The 27,783-nt window shown below is 36.5% G+C and overlaps 1 pseudogene; it reads right to left on the bottom strand.

Annotated features, from left to right (window-relative positions):
• Positions 1 to 4,200: 4,200 nt before the first annotated feature.
• On the bottom strand, positions 4,201 to 27,783 carry LOC128244726 (regulator of microtubule dynamics protein 1-like; annotated as a pseudogene).

Genomic DNA, 27,783 nt, shown 5'->3' with positions numbered 1-27,783 from the left:
CCAAAATGTACGAAATCCGACTGGTAGGTTACAGTTCCATTTATCATTTTGGCTCGGATTTAGCGGAAAATGAGGTTATAATTTGGGAAAATCGCATAAAACACTGAAGTTTTGTTTAAACATAACAGGCACATGCATTTGGGAACGAATATTTTAATGATTTTAAAAGATATGAGAACGAAAAGAAAATGATAGGTTGCAGCTCCGATTTTTGAAGAGATAGGTTGCAGTTCCATATTTAGGTTGCCGTCTGGACTGCAGATTCTTTGACTTAGTTTTAGTGTTCAAGCCAAACATATAGGTTCCCATAAAACTCAACTTATATTTTTCTATACCATTGTTCTTTTTACATAGTTATAACATCATCTAAAATTATAAAATCATTGAAAATGACATCGAGACTGCTGTTTTTATACTTTTGATTTTTCTGCTTACAAATTTATAAGGTTACCATCATTAATGATTTGTTTTCTGTGACAAATTGATGTATTACACGTTTAGAGTTGAATTGTTAAACCATTATCTGTGATAAAATCTGCACACACTTTTATTGTATGACGTGTCAATCGATGTTTTGCAATTTTCGATATATCATATGGAATGCATTTTTATCTTTTAGACCAATGACACGAATAAGAGAGTCTTTCCCTTCATCAACCTAAACGAAATGAATGCAGGATATCTAAACAGCCAACCAAAACAAATGGCAGCGATACAACAAAACAAAAGAAGTGTTCAGTGAGCATTCGTTTGATCACAAGGTGAAGTCAAGACTGGCCTCACGCAGAAAGCAAGCGACAGCACCCACAGACAGAAATGCAATACAAAGGGAAACTTTAGGTGTACGTTGGGAAAAGGCTAGATGAAATTTGTCGAAACAGCTTCCAACAAAGATCATCGGAAAAGACTCATGTGCCATTCTCATAGCAAAAAAACACGACAAATATATCCATTTTCACTGTAAATATCATAATAAAAAGTTCATGTTATGCTGATGCCGTTCTTACATTTGATATTTTAGCTTTAATATATATATGTGTGTGCGTTATAATATTAATCAATCAACATTTTGTGTTAATTGTTGTAGAATGCCGATTGGTGCATGTCAAAAGCAACTTCCTATATGAGCTTGTATATTTATTACCCATTTACGTTTGAACTTTTAAATCGCTCCTTACATATTACATGTAATACATATTTGGTCACCAGTTCATGTAAGCAGAACTCATGAAAGGCAATGTTTGTCATTTTAGTTAAGTATAACGTTTAACTTTGTTACTTGCGTTTGAACAAGATCAACGAATTAAACTCCACCGGTTTTCAATGTCAACATGCATTTTATATGTAAAAATATTGCTTAATCGCAGGATGATGTGGTTTAAACCTAGCTTATTCCTCCATTGTTTAATTATAAAACTACATTCGTCGCTGTTATAATCCTTCCGTGTTATGAACATGCATTACCTGACTTAATATCAGTACTAGAAAAAATATGATGTAAGATATTGAAGAGTTAGCTTTCGATTAATGCGCCGTGTTGAACAACTTCGGACCAATTGAGACCACCTTTGTTTAAATGAACAAATACCAAACGAGTGATTGGTATTTTTTATTTATTAAACCTTGTGTTACCTAAAGGTAACTTCAACTAAAGAAATCTTTAACACTTGATCAGGATAAAGATTATAAGTTTCTTCCATGGCCGAGAGTGTAAGATAAGTTCATTCCGACCCGAGCGTAGGGTGTTTTGCGGAAACGAGGTTTACCCTTTCTTACGCGAGCGGCTATGGTAGATGCTTTTTCTCCCACCTCAGTTAAAAATAATTAAGTAAAAATGAGTTTTTTGCTGGAACTCTTTTGTGCATAGTGAAAATAATTGCGTATGGATATGAGATAATTCGTGGTTGTCATGGATATGCGCGCAGTGATTCCGATTAAATCAATAGTAAAATCGGTCTTTAAATAGTCCTAAGGAGAGTGAACCATTATTTCTTGAATGGTGCGTGAAAACTGTTTTATGGTGACATTCGAAGCGAGAAATAATTAACTAGCATTCTAAATATTGCCACAAGACAAGGTTTCCATGATGCTACAGACGACAGTCTTCAATAAGGGCGGTAATTACAATGTGGTGACCATTAAAAGGAGTTCCATACGGGCATTTTATCTTTGCCCGTGGGCAAGATAAGAATATCTAGCATGGTTAAATTATTGGATGTACTTATCTGAGGTGGGAGAAAAGTTGTATCCATAATACTTCACATAATAATATATCGGCAGTAAATAAATAAAAATGTTAAACATCCTGATATTATATACACGACGTGTCCATATATATATATATATATATATATATATATATATATATATATATATATATATATATATATATATATATATATATATGTATATATATATATATATATATATCGTTAATTCATAAAAATAAAAACAGTTTGTCACATTTCAATTCCTCCATGCTTGTATACAATATCAGTGATACAATCACATTACATAATTTGCAGTCAAGACGACAACCTTTAAATGGAACTGCAACCTATCTCTTCAAAAATCGGAGCTGCAACCTATCATTTTCTTTTCGTGCTCATATCTTTTAAAATCATTAAAATATTCGTTGCCAAATGCATATGCCTGTTATGTTTAAACAAAACTGAAGTGTGTTTTTTGCGATTTTCCCAAATTACAACCTCATTTTCTGCTAAATCCGAGCCAAAATGATAAATGGAACTGTAACCTACCAGTCGGATTTCGTACATTTTGGAAATATTGCCGAAGTGTTCTCGAGAACGGTTAAAGTTTCAAGGAAAACATGGATATGCTAATACACACTAGGTAGGTGGGCATATGATAGGCTATGTTAAAAAATAAAGAAACTTTTATAATTATATGTATTGCCTTGATTTTCAGCTCGAGTCGAGCGTTTTGGTGACGCCATCTTGCACTGAAACCTACCATTTGGTCACGTGGATTCCCCGCCGTAATTTCTTAGGGAGTCTTCTTTCGGTCAGAATCCCTAATTATATTATTCATAAGCGACTGTCGGGTATATACGCGAACCATTTCCCACGTCTGCAATTCAGTTCGTTTCCTGATCGTTTGATCAGATTCTTTTGATATCTTTTGACCAGAAACACATACTGTAAAGTAAATATCCTGAAACGGCGTTGGCATTGAATAATGGGACGGTAGTAATAAAAATACGATGCATTGGAAATTTCGCTGCTACTGTTATTGATAAACGATAGGTTCTTGAAGTTGTACTGTTTGAAATATTGAAGATATAAAATTAAACTCATTGGAATGAGAAATGTTGTTTTTCCGTGTTCCACAACGGTTAATTAGACGCCATTCTGACAGAGACTGAAAGAAAGAGCCAGATGTTTTACGATACGCTGAACATTTATGGGTTATTTCAAAATCATTCAAGCGGTTCACGAGATGACACGGTATATAGTCATAATATATTAATATGAACTTTGACCTAATTGGTGACTTTGATCTTGAACTGAGCTAGTTGTAACATGCGCCATGCCCATCGTCTCAAAATGGTGAATATCGGTGGGTAGTATTTTTGAATTCTTGAAGCAGTTCCAGAAATATGAAGCAGACACGAAATATTGTCATATGATATTTGACCTCGAGGTGTGACATGGTGAACATTTGTGGCAAGTAATAAAAAATACTTCGAGCGGTTCAAGAGATATGGAGCGGACACGAAATGTCGTCATATCGACTTCGACCAAGTGTGACCTTGGTCTTGAACAGGGCTTGTTGAAACATGGGCTCTGTTCATCATTCCAATATGGTTATCATTTGTTGGTAGTTATTTCAAAATCCTTCCAACGGTTCAAGAGATATTGAGCAGACGAAATCTAGTAATTTTATAATCATATGACATTTGACTTCTAATTGTGACCTTGACCTAGAACCGAACTGGTTGTAACATGCGCTCTGCACATCGTTTCAATATGGTAAACATTTGTGGCGAGTTATTTCAAAATCCCTCAAATGGTTCAAGAGAGTGGACACGAAATATAGTCATATGACCTTTGACCTATCAGTCAATGACCTTGAACCGAGCTGGTTATGACAGATCGACAGACGGACAAGTCACGCAAAAATAATTTGTCTACCCATTTATGCGGGGAGATATTAATATCAAAAGATTAAATAACACAATAAAATTAGACACATTTAATCGATGAATATTTATAGCCTTACAATCTGAATCACAAACTTTGTCAACATCCTACATACAGAAGCACTTTCATCAAAGGTAGTATTACAGTTGAAAATTTCTTCTAGGTACAAACAGCTCCTAAGACTCTGCATAATTTAAACATCGTTATGATTTTATTCCTAGAATATCATTTATACTGGAAACTGAATTTTAGCCTCAAGAATTGTACTGAAAGAACAATATTATGATGGAACTTTTTAGATTGTTCTGCTGTCGATGAAAAAAATATTCTTTAAACAGACATATCTTCAGTATACATTTAATGTATTTAAGGTTTTTTGTACATGTTTTCATTAAGCTGATAAATTAAATATTGACTAGGTAACCTTCTTTGGAAAGACATGAAAATAAATGAGTGACATTAAATAAATTCCAATGCCCCCTACTTTTTAAAAAAAAGGGCCTTTAAGTTTATTTTTTCTTGTCCTTACAAAGAAAAGGCAACCCTTCAGTCTCTTACAAAACAAGCACATTAACCATTTACATGTTGCAACACTATAATGGTGAGACCTGCATTAGAGTCCATTCTGGTCCAAGATAAAATTTCAGTGACATATATATTCAATGATTTGAAATAAATGAAATGCATATTATGATTTTAAATTCATCAATTTGATATCTTTATTATCAATAAATATCTGCAGAACAGCACCAAACAACAATTCCGTCTGAACTTCATCACACTCCAAGATTGTTTTCACCAATTTATTAGTTCATCATTTCAGTAGATACTAAACAAACGCGTTCTTTTTTAAATTTTTAGTCTTTTACATTAACAAAATACAGATTATCACAAATAATTTCATACATCTAGAATCAAGATGGTTGTATACTTCTTCAACATCAGTGTTCATGATTGTGTTCATTTCTTGAAACTTTTGCAAAAGCGGTAAAGATAACCTTAACCAGAAACAATGATATAAACTGTAAAAAACAAAAATGTATCCTTTTTTCTATGACTGAATGTGACTGAAATTATAATGTCACCGTCCATTGTGCAACATATTTGAAGGTTGTTAGAGCTTTAAAGAAAATTCTTGCAATGGATGCCAAAACTGCCAGTTCATATTGAAAGAGTTTCATGATTGTTAGCAAATCACAGAAAAAAACATGGACACAAACATAAATACAACCAGGAGTTTAAGTCCCTAATACAACATTACAACTATTTGTCCACTAGTATATCAATCTCTTGTTTTTCGTCCAGCACCTGAGGTCAGCATGGCTAACAACTGCTTGGCTTCAGCATTGGCCTGGAAACAATAAACCAATAATAAATGTACATATATATAAATAATAGCTTTATTATATGAATAACACTTACATGTTACATTCAAACAATGACACATTCTTCGTGTGAATACATTTTATCAACTACACGCCTTTAACATATAGTATTCAGGCGCGTAGCCAGGCATACTCCCATACTCCCGGGAGTACTTCGATTTTGAAAAATGAAAATTCTAAATGGCCTAAATCCGGTGTAAAACTTGAACCCTAAGGGGTTACAGGCGAATTTGAAACCAATCCAGCTCGGCATTATAAAAGTTAAATGTAAAATGTCATCGGTAGAACTGTACATAGAATCGTTTACTACGATGTTCCAAGCATGTGGTCACTGATGGTGTCTACTGCGCCCAATGTCATCTGTTCGCTGGCCCTGATGCTCGCGTGATAACATTAGTCACCACAGTATTGAGAGATTGGAGCAACATATCCAAGGTAGTTTTGAGCCACATGAAATCAGAGGCCCACCTGTCTAACTGTGATTCAGCAGATCATTTCCTAGCAATAATGAAGGGCGAAAAAAAAAGACATACTATGTAACATGTCATCCCAATACAATGTGGTCGTTGAAAAGAACAGAAAGATCCTTGTTAGTATAACAGAAGCGATAGTGTTCTGTGGGAAACAGAACATTGCCTTGAGGGGGCATGAAGGTGATAAGGGAAATTTTCAGGCCCTATTGAGCTTTCAGGCCAAGCAGGATCCCATTTTAAAAGAGCATCTAGAACACGGAGATCCAAGATCTATGTACCTTAGCCCCGATATACAAAATGAGCTTAATTCCATTTGTGGAAAACAAATCGCAGACAGTATCGTGTCAAAGTGCAACAGCGCACCCTGCTTCGGTTTTATGGCTGACGAGGCAACTGATGCCAGCGCTATGGAACAGATGGCCATGTGCCTAAGATACTTCGACGGAGCTGATTTACGCGAAGATTTTTTGGGGTTCTCTGAGTGCGAATCAACTACAGGCGAGACGTTGGAAGAAGACGTGTGATTTACTGGAGGCAACAGAAGAAGCACGTGTTGTTGTCGCTATGTTAGAGGTTTGTTATTTAATTCATTTTCCTAACGGCTAGTTGTGGGATGAATTCATTTCGTTATGACAGCAAAGTTATAGAATAGTGTTAATCACGCCTCGGTTAACCGACAAAATCATATGTAAGTCAATATGTACCAGTGTACTTGATCTTACTTTGGGTCGGACTATAGTTATACTTTTCAATGGCGTAAATGGCCATGTATAATTTTTCCTAGACCCGTCACTCATAAACAGTGCACTAATTTCATAGCTTGTATAAATGTTTACAGAAACAATTCAGTTCTTGTGTGTGTACATATGAATTGAACTTATTTGCAGTCATATGTTATTAAATGTTTTTCCCATCTTTATACTTACAAAAAGATAGATGGACGTTGCCATGCGCTTTACTAATGCGTTGTTTAATGTTACGTCACTATCAAATATCATTTGAGTCTGAACGCAACGATCCAACAGTATGGGACAACCTGTACGAAAAGGCTATGTCACTAGCAAGAGACATTGGGGTGGAGCCGTCCATTCCTCGAGGCACGGGGGCCGCAAACATGCCTAACGCACCAGCGGCAACACCCACAGAATACTGGAAGGTCAACAGGTTCCTTCCTTTCATTGACCACCTAGTCGTTGAGTTAACAACCCGCCTGCTAAACAGCATGGGAGATTTACTGCACAATATCTTCTGCCGACGAAAGTAGATTTTCATTCATCCTTTTTTGATCAAATAAAATATGTGATATCAATGAAAATACTTGGAATTGCGTAATGTTATCCATGTATAGTTAAATAAAACATCAATTATATTATTGTTCCGTAAAAAAACAAAGTGTGTGTACCAAAACGTTAAGTTCTGTGAATATCTATATTTTTCTCTAAATCAATTGCTTATTTTATTGTTTAATTATAAAAAAGTGGGTCATGTTTGTTTTGTTATAGGCTACTGAACTGACACCTGCCAGGGCCGCAGAGATTTATGCAGAGTACAGTCCAGACTTAGAGTGTGACGAGGAGACGTTTGTCCGGGAGTGTAAAAGATGGATTGCTAAATGGACCACAACATCCCCAGCTGAGTATCCAGACCTGGAAACATTTTTGCGAGTGGCCACTGAGGCCGTTTCAACAGCTACGGCAGAGCGGTCCTTCTCCACGATGAGGAGAGTCAAGACGTACCTCCGCAACACGATGACCGCCGAGAGGCTTTCAGGGCTTGAGCTTCTTAACATTTATCAAGAGCGAGATATCAACGCTGAGCACGTAGTGGATGTTTTTGCACGTAGAAAAGACCGTCGGCTGGCATTAGTGTTCAAAGTTTAAACGTGTGTTGTTGTGTAAAAATGTTTCAAAATGGGAAAAAATCCATAAGATAAACTATGTATACATTTGTGCATTATTTGCTTGTGATGTTTTCCATGTTTAAATCAAACTATTTGTGTCCTCAATGCAACTTGTTCATCTGTATATCCTATATATTCGGAGGGAGGCATCTCCACCAAGTATAAATATGTTTTGAATATTTATTGCTCGATCTTGCAGTTTTCCTTTTTTGCTTCAGTTATTATTAACTTAAAACTTGCATTTCAAGTTACCAGATATGCGTCAAATGCCACCAAATCGCACGAGTAAACAAAAAAAATTCAGGGGAAGGACCCCCTGACCCCCGCTACAAATGGGAGTACTTCAAATTGGGTTCCAGCTACGCCCCTGGTAATATTTTCAGTACTTTTAGGGCCTATATGTAGAGGCATGAAAACAACTTCATTGAATTGTGTTAGTATTTACAAATAAAGATATAACAAGAGATGTTTGTCAAACATTATGCCCCCCCCCCCCCCCCTGAGAGCCATGTTGTCAGGATTATATGGACAATTGAATGAAATATGCATGGATCGAAATGACAGCTGATTTGTTGCTGTTTTAAGATTATGACCATTAAAGTGTGAGGATAAAGTGTGTTATGACTGTCATGACCTTTGACTCTACGAACTCAAAATCCAGAGTCATCAGCTGGTCACCAGAAACCTAAATGTCAAGTTTGAGGGCCATGGGTGCAGGCATTGTCAAGTTATCACAAGACAAGTTTTTTTCGTTCAAGGTCACTGTGATCTTGACCTTTGACCCGATGACCCCTTAAATCATAAGGGGTCATCTACAAGTCAGATGCAACTCCAAGTCAGGTTTGAAGGCCATGGGTTCAGGCATTGTTGAGTTATCACTCGGACAACCTTTTACCATTCAAGATCGCTGTGACCTTGACCTTTGGCTCTATGAATCCTAAAATCAATAAAAAGTGATCTACTGGTCAGGCTTAACATCCATGTCAACTTTAATGATCATAGGTTCAGGCATTGTTGAGATATCAGTGGGGGAAGATTTGTTAACTTTTTTGCGTTAAAGGTTACTGTGACATTGACCTTGGCCTGATGACCCCCAAAGTCGATAAGGGTCATCTACTGGTCAGGCCCAACCTCCATGTCAAATTTGATGACAATAGGTCCAAGAATTGTTGAGTTTGCTTTCAAGGTCACTGTGACCTTGACCTTTGACCCCTTAAATCAATAGGGGTCATCTACTGGTCAGGCCCAACCTCCATGTCAAGTTTGATGACCATAGGTCCAAGAATTGTCGAGTTTGCTTTCAAGGTCACTGTGACCTTGACCTTTGACCCCTAAAATAAATAGGGGTCATCTACTGGTAAGGCCCAACCTCCATGTCAAGTTTGAGGGCCATGGGTGCAGGCATTGTTGAGTTATCACTTGGACAACCTTTTATCATTCAAGGTCACTGTGACCTTGACCTTTGGCCCAATGACCCCTAAAATTAATAGGGACAATCTCCTGGCCAGGCTCAACCTCCATATCAAGTTTGAGGGCCATGGGTGCAGCCATTATCAAGTTATCACTCGGATAACCTTTTACCATTCCAGGTCACTGTGACCTTGACCTTTGGCCCAATGACCCCTTAAATCGATAGGGACCATCTTCTGGCCAGGCCCAACCTCCAAGTCAAGTTTGAGGGCCATAGGTGCAGGCATTGTCAAGTTATCACTCGGACAACCTTTTATCATTCCAGGTCACTGTGACCTTGACCTTTGGCCAGATGACCCCCAAAAACCATAGGGGTCATCTCCTGGTCAGGCCAATTCTCCAAGTCAAGTTTGAGGGCCATGGGTGCAGGCATTGTTGAGTTATCAATCGGACAACCTTTTACCATTCAAGGTCACTGTGACCTTGACCTTTGGCCCAATGACCCCCAAAAACAATAGGGGTCATCTACTGGTCAGGCCCAACCTCCAAGTCAAGTTTGAGGGCCATGGGTGCAGGCATTGTTGAGTTATCACTCGAACAATCTTTTACCATTCAAGGTCACTGTGACCTTGACCTTTGACCCATTGAGCCCAAAAAACAATAGGGGTCAGCTACTGGTCAGGCCCAACCTCCAAGTTGAGTTTGAGGGCCATGGGTGCAGGCATTTTCACGTTATCACTCGGACAACCTTTTACCATTCAAGGTTACTGTGACCTTGACCTTTGGCCTGATGACCCCCAAAAACAATAGGGGTCATCTACTGGTCAGGCCCAACCTCCATGTCAAGTTTGAGGGCCATGGGTGCAGGCATTGTTGAGTTATCACTCGGACAAGCTTTAAAATTATTTTACCATTAAAGGTCACTGTGACCTTGACCTTTGACCCGATGACCCCAAAATCAATAGGGGTCATCTACTGGTCAGGCCCAACCTTCATGTGAAGTTTGATGACCATACGTCTAGGAATTGTTCAGTTATCACTCGGACAAGCTTTGGTCGACCGACCGACCGACCGACATACCGACATGCCTGTGCAAAGCAATATACCCCTCTTCTTCGAAGGGGGGCATAATAACAGGTTGGATAACACTTCTTAAAGCTGCACTCTCACAAATTGATTGTTTTGACAACTTTCTTTTTTTTGTCTTGAAATGAGCCAATTTTTTCCATAAATGTCTGGAAACCAGTGATATGAGACTGCTGACAAAAGAGCAGGTCGCAGTTTTCATATTTCCATTTCAAAATTGATGTTTTATGGCTAAAAGTTTCCTAACGCTTGAAGAAAATGAATTTTTAGGCAGTTTACTGAACAACTGAGATTGGTTCTCTTTGTGAGTAATTATGAGACCTTATATGATTGATTTAAAGGCAATGATGCCAAAATGAGCTGATGAAAAAAATATTCAACTTAAGTTAATCTTATGGTCATACATCATTGATTTCATTCACTCTATTGGTCAGTTATTAATAACAAGTAATCCGATTAGCTACATCGTTCTTAGATTCAATTAAGACCAATATTGAATACCAGCCCATGTCTTTTTTATTTGGAACTTTTAAAATCAATTTTTATGTTATTTATTTCATGTCTAAACATTTCACCTTCATGTTTTCCAAAATGTTTTATATTTGAATACCGGTACCAGTCTACTTTAGGGCCCTAAGCAAAACAACATTTTTGGTTATGTCAGTCAGTACTCCGAATAATAAATAAATGCACAGCAAAAATCACACTTTTGGGCCTATTTCACGTACGGCCCTGCTCAATTTAATCAATTTTGAAAATCGATTTGAATCGATTAAATGGTGTGGTGCCGTGAGGACCATCCAAACTCGATAACCAAACCTATAAGATTTCCTACCCTTCTGTCATCTGGTGTGTTCATGGGGTAGTCCCTGCAGCGGCTCAAATACTGGTACGCCATTTTACCATCCTGTAGCTTAAGATAGGTCTTTCCCAACATCAGGAGGTTCATACTGTAGAAGTTGGGCTCAGCTACAAACAAGGGGAGGATAAGTATTACAGTGGTAATGGTAGAAAGAGTCTAGTTTGGGAAGCAATAATTAAGTTATGAAAGAATTTATGTTGAACTGGTAAGACTGTGAATTATGTTATAAGGTAAAAATTATGGATTCTATCTGCAAAAGCAAACATCAGCAGCTGTATTCAAAAAGCAAACTTAAAAGTAAAGGTAAAATTCTCAACTTAGTTTAAATTGCTATTTTCTTAGTTGAATAAAAGAAAATTTACACACAAAATATGAAACATTGATTTTTTGTTTATATTATGTATGCCTTTGAAAAACATCCATGAACGAAAATAAAAGGGAACTTGAGATATTTTTACAAAAAAAATTGAAAACATTTAGGGCTATTCCATTTACGGTAAACATATAACCCCCCGGGGGAAGGCACTTTTAAATTATGCCACCCCCTACCGAAGAATTTACCTTTTTACCTTACCTATATACTATTAAAACATTATTACCCCCCGGGGGTTATGTGTTTTACTGGAATAGAGCTTTATGAAATTTCTCACTAAGATGCTTTGTGGGTACTGCCCCAGGGATAAAATCATATAACAGACATAGCAAAGACCCTACAATACAAGTACATATAAAAAAAATATGTCTGTTTGACTAGTTACTTAAACTTAAAAATAAGATTATAGAATGGAAAATATTTTACTTTCTTAAATTATTCTCAAAACTTGCCTATATGGCCTTGACAGGATTTTCCTTCAATTGTACATATCATAGTTTCAAGTTTTGGCAGGTCACATAAAAACACAAGCTTTGATCAATACATGAAAACTTTTCATAAAATTCTTACACCATCAAACCATATTTACAACACCGCTTTTTGCCAACAAACATGCATTTTTCCACATTTATAATACAACATATACGGGGTCGAAAATGGTATAAACAATGAAGTTCAATTCCATTGACATGCTCACAGAACATACTGTCAAACAACAGTACATGTTTTTTTTACCAGACACTCGTACTAGTGAAAAAAAGGATTGAAAATGAATTGGACAACAACAAAAATCAGTGAATCATCTAATACTATCATTAATTCTATCATAATACAAGGTATGTTCGGAAAGTTCCCGGATTGAACGCATTCCTTTTGAAAGGCTCATTGTATTATAATGAAATTAAGTACGGATTTACTACATCTTTTATTCCATTTCACTCTAAAGTTTCGATTCCATACATATAACAGTAAAAAAGTTACAATAAATTTAAAACATGTACCAACGATATGGCGGAGCAACCCGACGTTAAAATTTATAACGTCAACGTCAATTCTGTTTACTCTTTCTCGAAATAGCGGCCATGTGCTTGCACGCAACGTTCATGTCTCCTGACCCATGATGTGTAAACAGTTTGAAACCATTGTTTATCAAATTAAGACATAATTGTCTGCACGTGACAACGTAGGTTCTCGAGATCGTCGAATCGGATTCCGTGTAGCTGGGCTTTGACGGCCGGGAAAAGCGCAAAATCAAGTGGCGCAAGGTCTGGGCTGTAGGGGGCGTGCTGCAACCTGCCGATTCCGAGAACATCCAGCTCCAACTCTGTGTACCGGGCCCTGTGCGCTGGGGCATTGTCCTGAAACCACGTTTCATCCGTTGTAATTATTCTTTGAAGAAATCTGTCCCCTTCACGTCGATATGACCTCAAAAAGTTCAATGATTTATTCACCCTATCCTTCATCTGATTGTCATCCAATAGCCTTGGTATCCAACGTGCGCACACCTTTGTCATCTTAAACTCTTCAGTAATTAACTTATACGCTGTTGCTACCCCAATGTCACATTCCTCGGCCACTACCCGTGTAGACACACGTCGGTCCCTATCAAGCATGGACTTTACCATATCGCGCTTTTTCACCACAAGTGCCGGCCTCCCACATCACTCGTCGTCGGAAGTTGACTCGCGCCCCTCCTTAAAGCGTCTGTGCCACTCAAAAACAGCTGTGCGACTCAAAGTTTGGTCTCCAAACGATTTCTTCAACTGTATCAATGTTTTCGACGGTGAAACATCTAAACTCTGGAGAAACTGTTATCACGACACGCTGTTTTTCAATAATTTCGCGTTGCATGTTTGCTTTGAGCACCTGTTTTGGAGTTTGTTTTGCGATGCGGTGTCTGTTCAAATGACGTCATGCGTATTTTACTAATGACGTCATGTTTTGGTTCGACGTCAAGATGACGTTTCCCGCATTTTTTAACGTTACAAAATGCGTTTAATGTGAACATTATAGGAAAATATATGGCTTGCTCCACAACAGCAAATATTATGTTGCTATGGATACAATATTTTAAGAATGTATTGACTTAGGCAAGTATCCGCTTATTATCAAAATGAATATATATGTGTCTCAACTTGGCCGAAGTTTCAAAGCTCTACGTTGAAAAATAACAAAGTTATTAGTACAGTCCGGGAACTTTCCGAACATACCTCGTACTATATAAAGCAAATCAGACTTTACACTTTTAATATTCTATCACATGTTTCTTCTTTTCAGAAAATGCTATCAGATGGTATATTTGTAAACTAGTGACAAGGCATTGCCATGAGTGAAATATTCACTTTTCATGTTCACAAGGTGAACTATATTGCTTTCTTACACTGAAGCGAACAATTTTTCTTTTTATTATTCGCCTTACATTTGAATTTAAAGTTAAAATGATGTCCAAGCCCTGTGCACACTGATGTTTGAAAGGAACATTTACACTGTTTGAAACAGTAAAATATCAATTTTCTTTCACTTGTAAATCTCTTTTAATCACCCGAAAGCATTTAATAAATCCATATTCATCTTGGAAGCAAAACCAAAATATTTGCAAAATAGATAGAGACACAAAAAATAACGCTAGAAATAACCTTATTAAATAAAACAACCAACAGTAATTAAAATGTGTATAAAGATTACCTTCCTCTGCTTTCAGGAAATATTGAAGAGCCTGAAATAAGAACAGCAAACTTTTATAATCTCAAAACTGGTTTCAAAACCCAAACTTTATCAGTTAATTAACACTATGTAGTCTTTAAAAATGTTCTTAAAATACCCATCATATTAAAATGTAAACATATGAATAAACTGTGAAGCATTTGCCATTGTGAAGCATCCTCAAGAGACATAACTTGGTTAGAAAAAATGAAATGTCACACAAACATAGATTGCACTATTTCCCATGCTTACAAAACATTCAAGTTTCAAATTACTTGTGCACAAAGTACCATTGCTGGCAAACATTCCTATGTGTGTATATGCGATACTAATGGAGCTGAACATGCGAGGAGATTATTTCCCACTATTTTATATCAAGTTATGAGCCATAACCCTTGTATGACAAAATCACATTGGTTCAACATTTTGTGCCTGTCAAAAGCAATAAAATGAAAAAATAAAAAGTCAATCAAGGGTCATAATTTTCATTTATATGAGTAAATATGGAGTTACGTTACCCAGCTGTGTGATGGCCTTTAACAAATGTGTGAAGTATTCAGTTAATTGAATGAAGGGTATAGAAGTAATTTGTGAAAATCCCAACTTGCCCTTAAACTTAAACCAGACACAATGCGGCCTAAAACTTTAACTTAACTTCTTAAGTCAATAAGAGGCCATAATTTATATAAGGGATATGGAGTTATGTAACTTCATTGAGTGATGGACCTGAGCAACCATGTGAAGTATTTAGTGAACTAAATGAAAGGTATCGGAGTTATAAGTAAAAATGCCAACTTGCCACAAAACTTTAACCTGACACAATTAGCCCTAAAACTTAAACCTAAGTTCCTAAGTCAATCAGGGGCCATAACTTGTTTTTAGGATAATATGGAGTTGTGAATCCTCATAATGTGATGGTCTTGAACAACTGTGTGAAATATTATAAAGTGAATTGAATGATTGCCATTATAAGTGAAAATGCCAACCTGCCCTAAAACTTAACCGGATGCCAATGCCGACCGAACATTCGAGCGAATAAATTGATCTGCAATAAGCATAAGAAGAAATGTCCCCTACCTCATCATAGGTAGAAGATGGTGGGGTAGCAAACAGTGCCGAGGCAACTGTCCTCTCGTACCATTTCAGGTCAGCCATCGTGAAACACCTGAAAACAAAGACTAAAATGTTATATTGTCTTTGGTTATGCTTCCAAAATTATTATTTTTTATATACCTGATTACATTTTAGAAACATTTAGAAACAAAGTACACTGTGATGTCACAAGGAAAAATACACTGTACTGTATGTCTTAAAGTACACATGATATATAGCATTTCAAAATAAGCAGTTATTTCATTTTTAAGAAATTCTTAAAGCTGCACTCTCACAGAATGAACGTTTTGACAACTTTTTCTTTTTTTGTCTTGGAACGAGCCAATATTTGCAAAAATGCATGGAAACCAGTTATATAAGACTGCTGACAAAAAAATAGATCACAGATTTTTATATATAAGTTCAAAAATTGATGTTTTATGCATTTTTCTTAAACCGTTAGTACGGTTTAAGCCATAAAACATTGATTTTCGAATGGAAATATAACAAGAGGCCCAAAAGGGCCTATGCTCTACTGGCATGGCTTTTGTGGTCATATCAATCCAGAGCATGTATGTATGGGTAAAAGGCAACAGACATATACTTTATGTTTTGTGTTTGGGTTACCTGAAAACGTAGCACGTTCAACATCTGAGCCCAGAAAGTATTGTAAGCAGATTAGTTCCATGAACTATTTTAATATGTGCCAAGTAAAAGTCATCTGACAAAAAAAAAATGCTTTCAAAACTGTACTCATAGTAAAAATTTCTGTAGTTTTAAAACTTAAAAAAAGTTGGTCAAAAGGTCAAAGTCAAGGGCATCCTAGGACAACATTGATCAATTTGAACAAACATTCACAATCAATTGTGCTGAGATGGATGCACGAACACACAAAAAGATTTTCAAACCTTTCCAGATTTATGTTTACCAAACCTGTGAACCCTGGGTGTGGCCAGTAATGAACACCAGGTGCATAACTTAAACAATCACAACCAATTCTGTTAAGATGAATGCGCAAACTACAGAACTTAAAGCTAAAAAATGGCCTTTGGGCTTTCAACAAGAACAAGGCAGAGTAATTCACAAAATCAACTGCAGAAGCAAAAAGCAAATTGTCTCTCAAAATCCTAGACTTACAAATTGTCTCCCTTAACTCTAGACTTGAATTTACATGTACATGTAAACTTGGCTAAAATTAGAATTCGCTCATGCAGACCTGGCTAAAAATAGAAAGCATTTCTTTAAAACTTTCATGGCCCATAATCTAGGCATTTAAAAATTCCTGGTTTTCGAAAGGAACCGAGCTCTAATGGATATCTAGATACTGTACAAGTTTCATAGAGATACAATCAAAACTGAAGACTGTATCGTGTTCACAAGCAATTGTTTACAGACGCACGAACGCATGACCGCACGACCGCACGGATGCACATACTACGTACACATTACCATCGCATAAGCTTTTCTGGCCTTTGGCCAGTAGAGCTAAAAATCTGATTTTCGAATGGAAATATAACAAGAGCTGTCACAGTATGTGACGAATGCCCCCGAATGTGACATTGACCTACGAACAAGGTCAGTACATGAAAAGTTGATCTTGCCTTTACGTGTCAAATACATATGGCAAGTTATTTTAAATTGCCTCTGAACATAAAAAAATACCACCCATACTTGACAACCTACACTGTTATGTCCTTATATTCAAAATTCCCTTGTGAATAAACACTTAGTGTATCTTTCACCTTAGAGGTAGGGACATGGGTCTTGCACACGACACGTCGTCTTCGTATGTGGAACACATGTAGCAAGTGATTTTAAAATCTGTCCATACAAGGGCAAGTTACAGCCCGGACACGACAATCTATACTCTATGTCCTTATATGCAGCACTCCATTGTGAATAAACACTATGTGTGACCTTGACCTTTGAGGCAGGGACACGGGTCTTGCACGCAACACGTTGTCTTGGTATGTGGAACACATGTGGCAAGTTATTTTAAAATCTGTCCATACAAGAGAAAGTTACAGCCCGGACACGACAACCTATTCTCTATGTCCTTATATGCAGCAATCCATTTTGAATAAACACTAAGTGTGACCTTGACCTTTGAGGTAGGGACACGGGTCTTGCACGCGACACGTCGTCTTGGTATGTGGAACACATATGGCAAGTTATTTTAAAATCTGTCCATACAAGAGAAAGTTACAGCCCGGACACGACAACCTATACTCTATGTCCTTATATGCAGCAATCCATTGTAAATAAACACTAAGTGTGACCTTGACCTTTGAGGTAGGGACACGGGTCTTGCACGCGACACGTCGTCTTGGTATGTGGAACAAATGTGGCAAGTTATTTTAAAATCTGTCCATACAAGGGAAAGTTACAGCCCGGACACGAAAACCTATACTCTATGTCCTTATATGCAGCAATCCATTGTAAATAAACACCAAGTGTGACCTTGACCTTTGAGGTAGGGACACAGTTCTTGCACGCGACACGTCGTCTTGGTATGTGGAACACATGTGGCAAGTTATTTTAAAATCTGTCCATACAAGAGAAAGTTACAGCCCGGACACGACAACCTATACTCTATGTCCTTATATGCAGCACTCCATTGTGAATAAACACTAAGTGTGACCTTGGACGGACGGACGGACGGACGGACGGACGGTGCGATTTTAATATGCCCACCTTCGGGGGCATAAAAATCTGCAATCTGATCTTTTGTCAGCAATCTTTTATCATTGGTTTGCAGATATTTACGCAAAAATTTGCTCTTTCAAATACAAAAAATAAAAAAAGTTGTAAAAACCGTATATCTGTGAGAGTGCAGCTTTAAATCAAAATTCAGGCTCATTTCATATTTATGTTGACCTGCTTGTTGCATTCAAAAGTCTGCCACATATAAACAGGATTGACTTGATACCAATAACTATGGATTTAGCTCAAGGGTTATGGAAGGGTGCTTCACTCTATCTTTTTTTGGTAGCACCCTTTTCCCCTCATGGAGACTAGCATGGGCACCCCTATGCCTTCACTGAACTAAATGCTTAAGACCTTCAATAATTTATTTTGTTTTGATTACAACTCAAATGACTATATTAATACATACAAACTTTACATATTCGGCAAATAAATTCTTTAACTTCTATTTAACACAATTCCGAAAAATTTCTGTCAAATTCATAATGTTCCAGTCCATTGCAGACCGATACAATGTGCTTTTTTCACTTTTAACATCCAGTTTCTCTTCTGTAACATCTTGGCCTTTAAAAACCCAAGTAAAAGTGAAGTGGTTCTTTGTTTAAGTGTTCTTCATTAACATAGAAGATTTTCAAATAAAGTTGACTTTATCAGGGGCCTATGATCACTATTCAATAATGAACTTAAATCAAACTTAAGCTGACTCTCTTATTCAAAATCAATACAAACACATACATAACAAACATTACTTTTGAGTGATAAACCTTAAACTACTTACTTAACAATGCACTTTTGGAAAATATATATTACCAATAACAAAATTATGACTGTGTATTTACTAGTTGAAAATGCAAAAATATTAAATGAGTGGTGAATGCTAAAAGATTTACTCTGATTTACTATCATTTCATATGGTAGAAATACCGTGTTTTCTGCACCTTTCTTTCAAATTAAACTCAGTATCCCTCATAAGAACCATTGCTTTTGACATTTATTCATCCTTTTGGGTATATTAAAACAATTGTATTAATTGTGGTAATTTCATTTGGGAGTAAGAGTGCATCTTTAAGTTAAAGAGTAGAATCTGAATGTTTTCATTGGACTGTAAAAATAACTGGCAAATAAAATCACTGAGGCATATCTAAGGGTAAGGATAAGATTCATATATGAAAATACAAACCAGTAACCAAGTGAATGTATAGAAGTAGCATCTTTTGGGTTAAGTTCCACAGCTTTCTGAAAAACAGAAGTTCAAGAGTGTTGGGGGGGTTTCTGCAAAAGGGTGGGTGGATTTTTACCGTACCCCCATAACCAGTACATAAGCATTCACTTATTTGGAGATTGGAAAATTGTTCTCAAACAAACTGTTGACTCGTCACTATAAAAACGTTTTGATATTAACAGGTTTAGTAGTCAATGTCACTAGCATCTATTTCAATTAGTGGACAAACTCTTTCTTTTGTCCAATATAATGGCAGTATTGCAATTTTCCAATACATTTATTTCAGTAAATCATGGATTATCAATCAGGTAAAAAGAACTATATAAACAGAGTTAGTGGGTAGATTGCACATGAACATGTAGACTACTTAATAAGGTTAAAGTTGTTAACTTTTTACTATGTATTTATACAAATTATTGTGTTCTTGTTTGACATATATTTTTTTATATATGTCCAAGAGTTCATCAAGGAAAACATTTTGATTAAGTTTCATAAATATTTGACCATGAATAATGCCTCTAGTTTGTTCCAAAGATTTTTCTATGATTTGACCTAGTGACCTAGTTTTTGACCCCATGTGATCCACTTTTACAAGTGATGGAGATATGATAAAGGGGAACATTCTTACCATGTTTGAATATTTTGTGATCAATGCCTACCAAGATATGGTTCCGGACAGACGGAAAGACGGACAGACGGACGGAATGAAAGACAACGCCAAAACAATATCCACCTCCTGAAACCTTCGATTCCGCGGGGGATAATTAAACCATATTTAAACGTTTATATTTAATCCAGTGGGAAATGACTGGGCAGATAAAGTAAAAGTTAAACAATAACTAAGAATTAAACGGCTGTTTTCCTCCAGTTGACGTTAAACGAAATTATTTACAAAAAACAATTATCACTAGCGATAACAAACTACTTTCTCTCATTTATACAATGGCAATTTCAGATAGAAATTTTATGATTTTAGAAAACCATACCATAGTTATAATAAGTTTTGTGTAAGCCACTTTTAAGTTATTAACATCCATTAGGCTATTTCTGGGCCACTCAGGTCAAACATGTTAATTGTCTGATTTTCATTCCCTAACAAGATAATCGTACTTGTACATGTCACTACCTACCATAAATGTTCCTTGACTTGGAAGGCATTCTTGATTCTCTGCTTCTTCCCCTCAAACTCCCCAGTGTAGTCCAGTAAAATAGCATACCACTGGAAAAAAGAAATACCATTGTTTGATGATGTTAAAACACTGTGGCCATGAGTGCTTGAAATAGCATACCACTGGAAAAGAGAAATACCATTGTTTGATGATGTTAAAACACAGCGGCCATGAGCGCTTGAAATAGCGTACCACTCGAAAAGAGAAATACCATTGTTTGATGATGTTAAAACACAGCGGCCATGGGCACTTGAAATAGCGTACCACTCGAAAAGAGAAATACCATTGTTTGATGATGTAAAAACACAGTGGCAATAAGTGCTTGAAACAGCATACCACTGGAAAAGAGAAATACCATTGTTTGTTGATGTTAAAACACAGCAGCCATGAGCGCTTGAAATAGCGTACCACTGGAAAAGAGAAATACCATTGTTTGATGATGTTAAAACACAGTGGCCATGAGGGCTTGAAATAGCATACCACTGGAAAAGAGAGATACCATTGTTTGATGATGTTAAAACACAGTGGCCATGAGCGCTTGAAATAGCATACCACTGGAAAAGAGAAATACCATTGTTTGATGATGTTAAAACACAGTGGCCATGAGGGCTTGAAATAGCATACCACTGGAAAAGAGAGATACCATTGTTTGATGATGTAAAAACACTACGGCCATGATGGCTTAAAATAGCATACCACTGGAAAAGAGAGATACCATTGTTTGATGATGTAAAAACACAGCGGCCATAAGTGCTTGACATAGCACACAGTGGTCGAAATTAATACCAGCCCGCATGCCCTGCACAGGTAAAGTCTTCCGGGCTTGCTCAAAATCTGAATTTATATAGCAGGGCTGGTTCAGAAATATTATGCCAAGCAAAAGAATAGGAATTCGGGCTTGTTCATGATGATATGGGTTTTAAGTGAGCCATTTTTTTTATTCTGAAGCGTTTATTGCAACAGCCATGTTTACTTTGCATTCTGTGATGCAGAATTCTTCTTCATCTCATGCAAATAATTTTATATATATACCCCCATCAGTTTCTAAATGTTCATGATTTATGGTCATACTCAGGAAAATTCTTACACCCTGTAATCATCAATGGTGAAAAATAGCTGGCAGTTTGTTGTAGTACGAGGGATTTATGAGGGTAAGGGGCTGAGACCAGTTTCCATATTGCTTTTAACATCATTTATATTCATTTCAGTTTATCTCCTACTGTTCTTGATGCAATTTTGCAATAAAAAAATCTCCGTACAACAGTTACTGTACAATAGTCTGAAATAATAAGCTCTCAAACCTGACTGAAATTTAGAACCCCTGCATACTAATAAACACATTTAAAAAAACTCAGCAATTAATGATTTCACACTGAATATTTATTTTTTTAAAGTGATATTCGTATTTAAAATCAATACATACAAATGTATTACAAACATAAATTTTGAGTGATAAACCTTTAACTTATTACTAAATAATGCATTTATGGAAAATATTAATTACTAATAACTAGATTGTAACCATGTTTGTAAAAGCTGAAAACGCACAAATATTAAATAATTTAAAAGATTTACAGTGACCAAGTCCAACTATCGTCTAATAAGTAAATACCGTGTTTTTTGCACCTTTCTTTCAAATTAAACACTGTATCCTTCATAAAAATCATTGTTTTTTTATATTTATTCATCCTTTACGGTAATTAAAAACATTTGTATTAATCATGGAACAGCTCATATGGGAGTAAAAGTCCACCTTTAAAGAGACCCACCTTGTGGACAGCATAATTCTGGCTGTTAATTTCAAGAGCTTGTTTGATGAATTCAAACGCCTCATAGTATTTTTTTTGTAGGATTTCTTTGTTGTCGCTAAGCTTCCCCTGGTCGACAGCCGCGCGAGCTAACCGCCACAGTATCTCATCATCTCTGGAATCCTAAAATAAAAAGATACACTGTTTTTTTCTCACTATTTTGGGAAAGGGCTCTCGACCCCTCTGATTTGAGAAATATCTAAATGTGGCATACTGACAAGATTATGGCATTCCAACAAGATCGTGGCATTCAACAAGATTGTGGCATTCAACAAGAGTGTGGCATTCCAACAAGATTGCTTGAAGAAATACAGAACAAATTTTTTTTTTTTCCTTTTCCATTTGCTTACATCTTCAGAAGAGAAATCCGGAATGGCCTTGATAAATTTGGGAAAAAAATATGTTGGCCTTGGGAATAAGGCCAGAATAGGCCCCTATTTGTGCTGAAAAAAGATGGTTAAATAATTTTGCTCTGCTTTTAAAATCACAGAATCTATAGACATAGGACTTCGACAATGGTTGTCCAATTAGCACAGCGGTTAAGCCCACTGGCTTCTCTGCACCTTGGCAACGTGAGTATGATTCCCTGCCTGGGCACATTTGACTTCGGTTTGTGGTCAGACAAGTGGGTTTCCTTCGGGTACTCTGATTTCCCACAACACTAGACCACAATCTCGCGTAAAATTGTGCAGAAGAGAGTGATTAATATGATGTTGTTTCAAATAAATATGTTTAATCTACCAATTTACAAGATATTCTGTCTTTTTTCCACCTCTTTTGTGAATGGGGCCAGGGCCCTTAAATTGCAGAAATAGTGATCAAATGCCTTAAATTGAGAATTTACCTTTGTATACCTTTGTATATTCAAACAAGGTAAAGCCCCTGAAAGTTTTAAGAATAATCAAGTATGAAAATAAGAATGAATTTAAACATATACACAGTGATCTTGACAAAATGATACTGGTTGTCATTTGAAAACTCAATTGGACAATAAAGGGATTATACTACAATAGTAATGTTCCAATGATCTATTATAATGGAAAATTGATTGGTTGCGTTTGAAATCGGCGACAAATGTTGATTCAGCCTGCGAGTTGTTTTTCTTCTTCCCTTTGGTTATTTGCATTTAGTCCACCAATTTTCTCCTTTGTATTCATTTATGAATTCGGAAGCGTTTAGTTCTTATCGTTAACAGTGTGGCCAAAAGCAACAACAACACTAGTTAACTTCAAACATACACATAATACAAACAAAGTTAAGAATTAGGATTTATTGTAATAGAATAAATCTACAATTAAGATCTTGACAAAAACCGATTGTACTATCAAATAATCCATTACTTGGGTTGAACATAGTCAAACTGAAAACCGATTCCCACCACTACTTTTTTGGATTGTGAATGGGCCTGAATTCAGGGATGTGATTGACCTGGCAGCCGGAGGGCTGAAACCATTTCGGCCATGGGTTTTTGGGGCACTTTTAGAAGTTTTTATGAGGGTTCTTCTGACTTTAAAATTGAAGCAAAATGGGATATCAACTCTAACAACCAAAAGCACACTATTATCTTTTTTAATCAGCTAAAAAAAGCGGGAGGGGGGGTCCCTGGGGCCATTAGATCCGCGGAATTCCGCGAATCTGCGGACAAATCACATCCCTGGAATTTCAGCCCTGTTTTTAGTAAAAGAGAAACACACTGATGCTGGTTATCATTTTACAAATCAATAGGCCAATAAAGGAATTAAACTTCAATAGAAAATAATAGCACATGGTTTTATTATCCAATGGATTGCTTTGACTGTCTCGCACAAACAAACTCCAAAAAGTGACAATTAAGGCAGAGCAAGGCTCCTATTAAATATTATTTATCACTTTGTTATTTAAACACAAAATCTTCAACCCAAATGCATGTCCTTAAAACTAAAGGTATCCTTACGAGAGACCTGCATGTACAACTCAACACAAGACAAAAAACAGAAGTTTTCTATCAGATTAGTAAAAATTCCTAAATTATAATGTACCTTGTGTTCAATAAGTAGATCATATAATTCGTCAATGTTGTGTTCAGAGTACAAACGATCTGCCCGTTCCAAAAGAATGGTCTTTTGATCTTGAACTGTCTCTCCCTTCACTGGCTCTGGGGCTGTAAGGTAAAGTACATTTAAGTCGTGAACAGAAACACCGCAAGCAGCGGCCAGTGCTCATCCATTTTCGTTAGTCAGTTATGGGAACATAACTTGATTATAATAAAAGTCAGCCATAGTTAAGGGCCTATTTTAACATAAATTATGCATTTTATCACTGGTATTAAACAAGCCGTCAAAGATTTTTGTAAATTTCTTTAACTCATTTTAATTCATGACTATGGATAATGTTGTTACACAACGCTGTCGAAGCTGACAATACCAGAGGGTGAGGAAAATATTGTGACCTTTTTCTTGAAAAAAGACAAGCTTAAAACAACATTAACCTCATCAACAGTCTTGCGTGATACATCAGTGGTCTGACATTAAGGCCTGAGGGATTGACATTCAATAGTTGATAGATGGTCCAGTCCTGCTATTTTGGAGGCTGGCTAGCCCGATTTAATCGGTCAAAGTTGGCCAAAATAATGTCTTCAAGCCAATCAAAAGCACAAAATATCTTTGAAAATATTATGTTTTTACGAAAGGTTGATAATCCGTATGTGCTTTATTTAGTACCAATCTTGAGAGGCTTTTGGTTGCATACTCACCCAATAAGCAAGAGCTGTCACAGAGACAGCGCGCTCGACTATTCCGCCGCTTTTCAGTGTAAGGATTGAAAGTTTTGGCGAAACATGCATGGATCACTGTTAAGATTAGATTTCAATGCAAAACATGATGTGCTGAGATGTTAACATAAATTTGGTAACATGCAAAATATTAAGCAGAATTTCTAAGTCTAATAATAAAGGGCCATTGTTTGCAAAATACAGTTATCTTACTTGGTTATTCAAGTAGGTTGGGTGGTTGAATACCATTGTATAAAGTCTCAATGCAATACATCAAGTCGTTGATGAGATATTAACCTATGTGTGCTTACATACAAAACCTCAACCAAAATTTCTTAGTCAAATAATAAGGGCCCATAATTTGCATTATATTCAAAAAAGTGTTATCTTACTTCATTAACTTAGTAGGTTAATTAGATGGTTGGAAATACATATCCAAAGTTTCAATGCAATAAATGATGGATTTACCCAGATAATGACTTATAGGTGCTTACATGCAAAACCTTAACCAAGGTGTGACGCTGACGCCGACGCCAGGGTGAGTAGTACAGCTCTCCTTATTCTTTGAATAGTCAAGCTAAAAATGTCGTAATAATCATGATGAGCATGTTTATTTCTTCATCTAAATGCTCACTAGTAAAGCAATGCGAGAAATGTAAGAACTAGGGCTGGGTCTTGCTTAGAATTTTTCGATACAATTTGTATCGTAATATGGAGGTGGCGATACGCGATACGTATTGTCGATACGATACAACAATAGTTATAGTACAAAATTGTCTGAATAAACAGTTCAACACTTTTTATTTCAGAAAATCTGAAAACATGTAAACAAAATCACCAACAAAAAGTGTAGTTTTGTTACACAAAACAACAAATTACCACTAGTATCAAATGATAAACAGAAAAAGGGTATTTAAACTGTGAGTGTATTAACTAACAAGCCTTTTCTTAAACCTATAACTGACCGCAAAATTGTTATGTTAAACTGACGTCTTTTTGTAGACAGTTAAAAGACTATTATTTAATGAAAATTGCCTGGCCAATTCCTTTGCCGTACTGGTAAAATGAACTTTTGTCTTCGTCATTGACTTATGGTTCAATGCCGTATTAAATGTAAATTTATTTTTGAATACGAGTAAAAAAAATCATAATTATACCGGTCTGTCAGCACGTAACTCATATAACTCTACCTCCTGATCTTACAGCGTACCTTCATGTACGGGTTGGTCAACGGTTTTTAACGAATAGGGTTCGTTATGCACCAGTCAATTGTAACTGCAGCCCCCAGGTTGGTATACTGGGCAAAGCGGGGGAAATGGGCCGTGTTTTTTTATTCCAGGTGGCCCTACAGTGTTGAGGGTCAGCGGTGGTATTGTTTTCGCTACCAAAATAGCGGGGAATGGGCCTCACCTTGGATGCCCCTGGGGTGCGTGAGAATTTGGCAGGGATTTTACCAGCAGTTTGTCTACACAGGACAGGGATTTTACTGGGGGTTGGCTGGACCGAAAGTCAAAGTCCCCGCTATTCCCAGGACCTGGGGGGGCGGGAGGTTATAATTGACTGGTGGTGCATTACAGGACCAAAGGTCAAGCTCTCAAAAAGTTAATGTCATACCCAGTCCTTTCTTCATTTAATATCCAATCATATTTCAATTACTCACTGTGACATAATGACATTGTGTATCAGAAAAAACCTGCTTGATCTACATGTAATGCCTAGCCCTAGGTACATATGAATTCTACCCAGTTAGAAAAATAATATCAATCTAGGACTAGATTTTGGCCAGTTGAGTCAACTTTTATCACAATCCAGTAAAACAATGTATTCATAACCATGTGTCAGCCAAGATGTTGTATACCTCCTTCCTTTGGCTTGCTACCTCCCCATGAAATCCCAAAGAGCGACAGGGTAGGGGCTGTTACTGCTAACGGCTGACAGATTCGTCTGACAGCAGATGGTCGTCCATGTTTTAGTGCCTATGAAACAAGTTGTATATAATATAATTGAAATAAGACTTTTCATTGAACAAGTGTGAAGCCTGCTGTATAAAATCTTTCAGGTAAAATCAATGTGAGCAAGCCCGGTAAGCATTTTACCAACCCAGGGTTAGCAGGGTTGAGCTTTTATGATCACTGTACTTTTCAAACCCTCTCAACTCAAGAATGATCATTTTGTATGCCAATTTTGATCTTCACCTGTCTGTTCAACTTAAAGTCAAACATCTGATTAAATAAAATATAAAAAAAATAACTCATTTAACTGGTTAATAATAATATCCTGCAAATAAAAAATCATTCATTATAATTTAACGAAAAGTATCATAAATTACTTGCCATTCTAATACATTCTCACCATTTAAATATAATCTTCATCATGTATAGAAATTCTATACATGATGAAGATTATATTTAAATTAGAATATACGTGACAATTTACAAAAGTAAATAGAATGTCGAAGTACAATGAGTACGAAACCGACAATCCGACTTCATTGCAATAGGAATGTGACAATAACATACTCTTTCAAATTAATAAATTTAAGAACACTAAATAATAGAACAATACTTCACCTGTCTCCAGGATTGGCATCCATTTCTGAGCTGATATAAACGCTGAAACTGTTTCTCAAAGAAAAATCCAAGCCGGTTTGTTGCCATTGTGGAGGACGAATCTAACTATTTT

The sequence above is a fragment of the Mya arenaria genome, chromosome 8 (genome assembly GCF_026914265.1).
Source record: "Mya arenaria isolate MELC-2E11 chromosome 8, ASM2691426v1".
NCBI lineage: Eukaryota > Metazoa > Mollusca > Bivalvia > Myida > Myidae > Mya > Mya arenaria.
The sequence above is the reverse complement of the archived record's forward strand: the minus strand, read 5'-3'. Positions and strand labels throughout refer to the sequence as shown.